The sequence below is a fragment of the Athene cunicularia genome (assembly GCF_003259725.1).
Source record: "Athene cunicularia isolate RWA chromosome 14 unlocalized genomic scaffold, athCun1 chr14_part1, whole genome shotgun sequence".
NCBI classification, from domain to species: domain Eukaryota; kingdom Metazoa; phylum Chordata; class Aves; order Strigiformes; family Strigidae; genus Athene; species Athene cunicularia.
In genome coordinates, this window is record NW_020799118.1 from 14,569,795 (window position 1) to 14,579,105 (window position 9,311).

Below are 9,311 nucleotides of genomic sequence, written 5' to 3' on the forward strand. Positions count from 1 at the left end.
CCCATCCCCTCCATCACTCCAGTGCAGTGGTCCCCTCCCCTCCAGCCCCACCATCCCTGCCACTTCCCCCCTCCCCAGCACAGCAGGGACCCCCGGGACCCCACAATCAGGACAACACCGAGTACCCCCGGGGAAGACATTCAAGGCAAAGCCAAGCGCCGATTTTGGAAGGGGGTGGGGGGGAGGACCCTGCAGCGACATTGCCGTGAGCTGCCGGATAAAGGAAGCATCCAAAATAGCTGCTCTTAATTATATCCTTGCTGACGAGTGCCACGCAAACAACGGGCGCTGCAAGCGCTCGCTGCACGAGGAGCCCTGGCACGAGGGGGGCTTAGTGCTCACGGCGAGGATGGGGTGACCCCGTGGGGACCCCACGGAGGTGGCCAGGAGGAGCCCTGGCTCGTTTGGGTGACGCTGGTAGCCGGTCCTGGCCGCTGTCAGGCAGCGAGAGGCATGTAGTCCTGCAGCCAAGGTCGTGTCAAGCGCTGAGGCCGACGAGATGTTCAGATGCTAATGAAGCCGTTATCATCTTCTGATCGATTTTGACTGTATAAATAATGCACCGGGAAGCTCACAGGCTGCTGGGTGCAGGGGAAGGGATTGCCTGGGGCAAAAAGGTGGCAGGGATGGGACAGACCCATTTTGCAGCTCAGTGCCCATCACAGCTGGAAAACAACTGCCTGCCGCAGCTGGACAACCTCGTGCCCATCACAGCTGGATCAAAAATGCCCAGCAGCTGGACACTCACTCCCCTCACAGCTGGACACCCCATCACCTAACACAGCTGGATACCACTGTGCCCATCACAGCTGGATCACAAATGCCCAGCACAGCTGGACACCCCATCACCCCCCACGGCTGGACACCCCCAGACAGGTGCCCCAGTGCCCACCACAAGCCATTCCCGAATCCCAGGGCGCTCCTGGAGGATGCTGGCCCCTTGCCCAGAGCACCTGCCGGGTCTCCGGCTGCCGGCCCTCGCCCAGAGCCTCCCCCGGGGAGTGGAGAAATCTGCTCTTCAAAATCAATAGGCTGTGGCAGCCTGAGTCACGGTGCTGCAGCAGCGCAGGGCCATCCCCTGGGGCCAGGATGAAGCAACTTAAATGCAGCTTTCAAGAGGCAGTGGGGACTCCTCTGTAATTTAAAAAAAAAAAAAAAACAGAAACACACCAACTTTTCGATCCCAAGGGAGGACGAGGGCCTGACCCTGCGGGCTTCCAGGAACAGGGGACACGAGCGTACCCAAAGCAGAGCCGACTCACTAAAAACCAGGGGTGCTCACCAGCACGAGCATCCCCGCTCTCCCTGAACCGCCAAGCCATATCCTTACGCGACCTTTGCCGCGTGGTGCCGTGGGGCCTGGCCGAGCCGCGCTGCATCAGCCGGATTCCCCCGAGGCAGCCCCAGCCCCAGTTTAGGGTTCAACCATGCAGCTCCCCAGCTCTGCAGACGCTCCCTCCCATCACAGGGTCATCACCTGCAAAGTCCCAGCAGCTTCCTGCGGGCTCCAGGCTGCCAGCAAACCCGCTGACCCCTGAATAACACACGGTGCCATGCGGAGGCTGCTGGTGCCACCGGGAATGCAGGAAAGTGGGCAGCAGGGACGGGCAGGGGTGCAGGCAGCGCAGCGCCACATCAGCTCTGGCCCCACCAGTGGGACAGGAGGTGCCGCGTTGGGCCCCGCCGGACCAGCACCAAGCATCGCACCAGCCGCGCCGCTGCGCCCGTCGTTGCCGGCCCGGTGCCAGCCGTACGCCCACCCTCGTCTCCTCGGAAATGCGTGTTGGTGCTGCTTCCATGGAGCCTTAATTGACAGCCTGTTCTCCCCGCGCCGGGGCGGCGGCAAACAGGTAATTTTCAGTAATCACCCTGGGCTGGAAGGAGTCACCGCCGACACGGCGAGGCTGCCGCGGCAGGGGACGAGACGCGGCTGCTTGGGGCCACCACCAGCCTGCGTTGCTTGTCAGTCCGTGCGTCTGCACCCCAGCATTGCGCATCCCCAGGGCACAGGAGCAGAGAAGGGATGATCCTGGCACCGCTCACCTCCAGCTCAGGGCAGAGACAATCCTGCCAGCCCCATCCCTGTCCCCCCCCACACCTCCCCATCCTCTGCGTGGCCAGGGAGCCCTGGGAGGGCCAACCCCAGCCAGTGAGGGACCAGTAGCTTTATGCATCTTAAAGCATCATTAACTAACGAACAGTCAGTACCATCTGGCCTCCCATGAACCCAGCCACAGTCCAACAGTGCGGGGAAGTGGCAGGGAGCTCCCTGGCACACACAGACCATATGCTTGTGTGCACACATGTGCACGTGTGCACACGTAGGCGGCCCAGATAAATAAGAGGGCAAGAGGCACACGTGGGTGACACAGGCCCCAGGATCTATTTTAAACACAGTGCCTTTAGTGCCATCATTTTGCCTCATCCATGTACCAGCCCAGCTTCTGGGTGTGCCGGTGCACCATGCCCACCCCACGCACCCTCTGCACCACGGCGGTGTCTGTGGGAAGGATGGGCACCATGATGGGCAGCTCCGGGGGTGCACGAGCTGGCAGCTCGGTGACGCCATGGCCACTGCTGGAGCAGCGCGGGGATGGGCAGCCAGGTGATGTCGTGTGTCTGCCCCGAGCACCGGGAGCACAACTGGAGGCCTCACGCTGCTCCCGAAGGCCTGGCAGCGCTGCAGGGGAAAGGCAGGGCTCGCAGGAGCCATCCCAGTGCCCCCAGTACAGCGGATGCTGGGAGAGGACTGGCAGGGGCAGCGCAGGACCATCCACCTGATGCTGCCGGGAGCCAAGGTTTAGTCAGAGGCAGCTCCAGGATCCGCACACGCCGGAGCGGAGACAGCCGGGAGAGAATAGCTGCTGCGGAGCTGCACAGCCGGGAGGAGCGCGCCGTAAACAGCCCAGCTGCAATGCAGGAGCCGGGCAGGCGGCTGCTTTGTCTGCTCCAACGGCTCCAGCAGCCACCAACCGAAAACCTACAGAGGCCTGGGCAAGGAGGCAGTGCGGAGCTGGGCTCCCGGCAGCCGCATCTGGAAGGGATCAACTGGACCCTGGGAGCCATCCCCAGCGCAGAGCCCCACGCCAGGCTGGGGAGGAGGCACCACCAAAGTGGCCAGCAGAGATGGCCACAGGCACATGGGGCAGAGGGACACGGGCACACAATGCACATGGGCGTGCAGAGGCACACGACACCGGCGGCTGCACGCGTGCTGATGCACAGAGTGGCACACGCAGGCACGCCGGCAGAGCCGTGCTGCTGCAGACAGTGCTCGGAGAAGCCGTCTCCAGCCATCTCCAACCCGCTCCATCTCCAGCTGATACAGGCCGTAGCAGGGCACAGAGCGAGGCTCCCCTTGTCCTGCTGTGCCCCGGGGCACCCCAGCCCCACAACCACCTCCATCTGCTTGACTCTCACTGGCAGTGACCTTGCTGGTGAGACCCAAGGAGACCTGGGCAGAGCCGGCGCTTCCCACCAGCTGCTCTCCCACGCCATCCCAGACTGTGCTTCCCTGCCCGGGTGGCTCATGTGGGGCACCAGCACCCATCATCCATCACCGGCACAGGCCCGGCAGCATGGGGCTCTCAGGCTAAGTTGAAGCCGGCACTGCATCCCCCGTTTCCCATTTCTCAGGCTGATTGCTTCTGTCGCTGCGGAGCCCAGTGTTAAACACCTCATTTTCTACTCCCATATTGAGTTAGAAAATACTATTAACATTTCATTACAGCTTAAAGATCCCTCTCAGCCCGGCACCAAGAGCCGGCGGGATCGCTCCCACACCAGGAGGGCTGCACTGGCCGCCGTCCCTCCAGGGAGAGGGGTCAGGGAGGGCAAGTCCCACATGTCCCAGCTGCAGGTCGGGATGGTAACTCGGGGAAGAGGTGGCCATTGGCACTGCAGACCCGTTCAGTGACCAGCCCAGCACGGCCCATCCTGGCCAGGACACACCACGGTGACAGAGCAGCCCGGCACAAGGCTACGCGTTCCCAAGCGTGTTTTGCTTCCCATCAACTTTCCTTCACCCGCGGGAGCCTGGCCTGGCAGTAACAGCCACGAAATACCAGCAAATTAGTTCACCACTCTCCCGACTCTGTCCAGACGTTTGGGAAAGGCACCTTTAGCCGCCAGCTGGCGAGGGCAGCGCGCAGCAGGTTCAAGGTCATGCCCTGGCTCTTCGAGGTGGCCAGAGGTGCCCAGCCCCAGCACAGCGGCACACACCGCTCCGGCACATGCCACGCCAGCACCGGGATGGAGAGCGCGTGGCACACACGTGCAGGCACAGCCCTGAGCATCACCCCAGAGCCTGGCAGTCCCCACCACTGCTCACCCCACCACTGACCACAGCTCCCACCTGCCACGTGCCCAGGGCAGACGTTCACCGAGGACCCGCTGTCGCTTCAGCACCCACCCGGGCCCTGGCACGGCACCACGCAGCCGCTGTCCATCAGCATCACCCAAGCACACTGTGGCCCATGCAGCCACGGAGGGGGAGTGGGAAGGGGCTGGGGGCACCCCGAGCCAGGGAGGGGGCTGATCACGGCCTTTCCCAATGTCTGGGAAGGGGAGGGAAGGGTTAAAGGGAGTGCAGAGCTGGGGAGAGGAGCCAGATGCCAGCCTGGCTACTGGAAACCATGATGTGCTGGCAGTGGAGGAGGTGGCTGCCAAGGGGGACTCAGGACACCCATGGCTGCACCACCAGCACCCTGAGCATCCACAACACCATCATGCTCAGGTGCAGCCTTGCCCTGCCACATCCCCAGATGCTCCCTGGGAGCATCACCCCACCACAGCACACGGGAGCAAGGAGCACTGGGGCACCTGACAGCAAGGTCCTTGTGTGGGGAAACAGCCAGAGCTGACGATCCCGGAGAGCCCCGGGCACAAGGGGCCACCTGCCACCGGCAAAGGGCTACTTGGTGTCAAGCCAGGTGAATTCAGGACTGCCACAAGAAAATCCAGGCCAGTGAGGGAGCCTCCAGCTGGGAGCGGAGCTGCCGGCCCAGTCCCGCTGCTCCTCGGCGGCGGTGGCCAACAGCCCCGCATCCTCTGTGGCGTTCATGGTGGGTACAGACCCTGAAACGGGAGCTGTGCTGTGGCAGCGAGGGGGGGGCAGAGGAGAGTTTGCACCCGCAACTCCAGCCCAGCCGGAAAGAGAGGCAAGAAAATGTAAAATAATGAGATGTCACCCCGGGCTGAGTAATAATCCCCCTCTGGAAAGAAACTTGGCACACGCTAGCCTGCGCCCGCCTGCCAAGTCCTGCTGGGAGCGAGGTTTCACACGCGGGCTAGAAACCCCAACAAGAAGTTTCTGAAGGGACTCGCTGACACACCATCGAGCATGGCAGTGGCAAGAGCCGCTCGACCCCAATCGCCATCCCGGACAGCCCTCAGGCCTCGAGCCTGGGATGTGGCGGCGATGCCCCAACATCACCCCAGCCCACCCCCTTGGCATTTCACTCCTTAATCCATGCCGAGGAGTTGAGGGGGGCCGCAGAATGTGTGCCAGCCATGGGACAGGGGATACACGGGGGGCCCAGCATCCCTTTGCAGCCATCCAGCTTGGCCAAGATGCCACAGGACTGGCACCACAGCCTCTTCTTCCTGCTCCAGACGTCCTGCCCTGCACCAATGGCTCCAGAGGCAGGTAGCACCCAGGGGTCCCAGCAAGCACTGTCTGCTCCCCCCCCCCCAGGCTTCTCCTGCAGCAAGGAGGGGGCTGTCCCAGTGCCCAGGGCTGGGAAGTGACAGCAGGAGCCACTGGGGACAGCTGCTGCCTGGGGAAGTTACTGGAGGACCGGGGGGAACTGGGCAGCTCCGGTTCTGCCGGCCACACGCGCCCTGGGCACTGCACCACAATTGGATTTGCAGCTGCCCTGCCTTTTACTGCATGGAAATTGAATTGTAAAATGTCAAAGACATTTCCTAACTGCGCCATATTAGCCTGGTTTTATTAAATACTGTTATCAGAGGAGATTATTAATGCAATCAAATGCAGGCAAAAAAAAAAAACCCAGAATTAACTGGCCGCTACGCAGGAGGACGCGCCGGAGAGCAGGAGGCAGCCAGCAAGGCCCTGCCCGGGAAGCCCCGTGGGGTCCGGCTCCTGCCTCCCGCTGCCCCCCGCACCCCGGAGTGCCGGCAAAGCCGTGATCCCTCCCGGCTGCTGCAGCCCCACTTGCATCCTGGGATGGGTCCCATGGGATGGCAGCACCCCAGAGGGGGATGAGCCTGGGGGTCCCTCCTGCTGCTGCCTGCTCCCAGGCAGGCTGCCCACGCTGCCCGCACCATGTGCACCCCTCGGAGGAGCTGCCTGGCTCCCGACCCAGTCTTTTCACCCAGAGTGGGCTCTGCCTATCCCGCACAGCCCCAAGCCCAGAGCAGCAGGGCCAGAGGCAGCTGTGGGGCCAGGGCAGCACCAGTGGTGCCAGTGGGGTGGGGGGTCCCTCCCCAGGCAGGGCAGGACCCACTCCCTGTGCATGGTGGTGGGGTCACGGCTGGCTGGGATAAGCACCAAAATACTGGGGCTGCTGCCAGTGACATGGGGCAGGACGCAGAATTCCACGCTGGAGGCAACAGGGCTGTCCCACCCAGGGCAGGGGCACCCCGAGAGCTGCCTGCACCTCGGCACCAGCACCCCCGGGCAGGCTGGGCTGCATTACCCATAGTGGGGTGCAGGCAGTCCTGTGCCCAGCTCCCAAACCCAGCCAGGCAGCGGGGCTCCCCCAGCCCCGGGCATCTCAGAGCCAGGTACTCCAGTGGCACACAAGGACACAAACCCCGATGCAGCCTGGGGGTCCAGGATGGCACCAAGGACCAGGCACAGGGCGGGCACACCGGGTGCTCGCTCAGCACCATGGGCTATGTGCTGGGATATCTCCTTTGCCATATGAAGACACCACACGTGGAAGCACTTTGCAAAGACCCCAGCCCGGTGAGAGGACAAGCCTGGGCTGGAGGGCCCAGTCCTGAGCTTGAGGTCTCTCCTGCAGCACTAGCGGGTGCCACACAGAAGCCATTTCTAAAGTGGACGAGCCACTAGTGGCACCAGCCTCACAGGGATGGAGCCTGCTCGCTCCTCCTCGGCTGAGGAACCGCAGTTTCCCCACACAGCACAGCTGCCCGGGATGGGGATGGTGGCCACAGCTGCTGCTGGGGACACGTCGTCCCGTCCCATGGCGCTGGAGCAGGGGAAGAGAGGGGAAAACGCCAAGTCACTACAATTCTTCGAGGTAGCACCGGGGAGGAGGGGACAGGGAGGGAAACAGTTTGCTGCCAAATCCCTGCATCTGATTTGCGTAACTTTCAGACAACCTCATCAATTATGGATGCCCGGGAAGCTAGCGCGGTGCGCGCTGCGGCCGGCCCGGGCCCCACAAACTCGTACTCCACACGCTAAATTGGGCCCCACGTCACCATAGCAACCCGTGTTAATTCACGCAGGGATTTTTAAAATCTCATTTATTAAAGCCCACATGAATAGGATATTATCCAGACAACGGAGCTAAGTTACAAATCTTCCTGGTGCCGTGTGGCGCAGGGAGCGCTGGTGGCACGCGTGGAACAGCACACAGAGGGGACGGGGGGACATGGCGGCATGGGGACAGCTCAGTGCTCTCCCACCCTGTGCAGCAGCCAGAGGTGTTCGTGCACCCCAGGCCGGGAGCACAGCACCCACCGCCGCACACGCAGGAGAGCCGGGTCCCATGGGGAAACGGTGCCAGAGCGGCCCGGCATCGACACCAGGGTCCGGCAGAGCTGGAGATGTTGCAGCCCCACTGGGGCACGGAGGAAGTGTCCAGGCCCTCAGTGGGAATCTCCCAGATGCCAGGCTTGGCCTCGCTGCGTGTCCCTTGTCCCTCGCTCACGACCCCGGCTCGGCGAGCACCAGTGGCCCCCGCGGCCATCCCGCCTGGCAGTGCCCGGCGGCCAGGGGTCTCTGCGGTGGGAGGTGAAGCAGAGCGGGGCTGGGAAGCAGAGGGATGTGGGAGGAGGTGGTGGAACTCCGGCACCGCTGGCCGTTGCCACAGCAACACCAGCTGTGCGCCCCAGCCATCGGAGAGGGGTGTGCAGGGGGAGAGCGCTGGGCACAGGCCAGGCAGCGTCCCCGGCCCCGCACACGGGTCCAAGAGGCCACGGCAGCGCCTGGAGAGGGTTGGGATGAAGGGAGCTCAGTGTTGGAGCCCCTTCTCTCCCTGCACAGGCTTTCGGCAGTGACAGCAATGATGGCACTGGGGACACAGAGGCCACCACACTGGGCCTGTGTGGCGCCAGGACACGAGGGACACCATGCCAGGCCCTGTGTGACACTGGGGACACAAGAGGCACCACACCAGCACTGCATGGCACCAGGACAGGAGGGACATCATGCCACAGGCCCTGTGTGGCACTGGGGCACCGTGTCAGGCCCTGATCGGCACTAGGGATGTGGGAGATGCCACGCCAGCCCTGCACAGCACCAGAACACAGGGGACACCACGCCAACTCTGCGTGGCACCAGGGACACCATGCCAGCCCCAAGTGGCACAGGGGACATGAGAGGAACCATGCTGGCCCTGCATGACACCAAGACATGAGGGACACCACGCCAGCCCTGCATGGCACCAGGGACACCATACCAGGCCCTGCACAGCACTGGGGACATGAGAGGTACCATGCTGGCCATGCACACCATCAGGACACAAGGGACATCACGCCAGGCCCCATACAGCACTGGGGACATGGGGGCCACCAGGCCAGCCCTGCACAGCATCAGGGACACCACACCAGCCCTGCATGACACTGGGGATACGAGGGACATCACGCCAGTCCAGTGTGGCACCAGGGACACCACGCCGGTCCTGCATGACACTGGGGACATGGGGAGGACGCCACGCCAGCCTTGCTTGGCCAGGATACATCCCTGCACAACCAAGGATAGGGGACACCGCACCAGCCCCGCACTGCTGTGGAGACACGGCACTGCCCACGTTTGGGTAGCGCTGGGCCCCGGTGGGAGAGACGCGGGGTGCAGTGGTGAAAGGGCTGCGTGCTCAGCCACCCGATGCCACACCAGTGCTTCCCCGTGGTCCCCTGCCCGAGGACAGTCCCTGGTCCCCCCCCGGGTCGGCCCCGAACGCCAGGCCTGAAACCTGCAGCTGCATCAGCGCCATGAATAATTGAGTCCCGGGTGGAACGCCTCAGCAGAGCAGTGAAATCCTACAGAGAGCAGCTACTCCTGGAGCTACACACGCAGCGACACACACGTCCAGACACACGCACACCCCCGCAGCCTCCCGCCTGGACACGCACCCCCGGCGCCGTGCAAACCC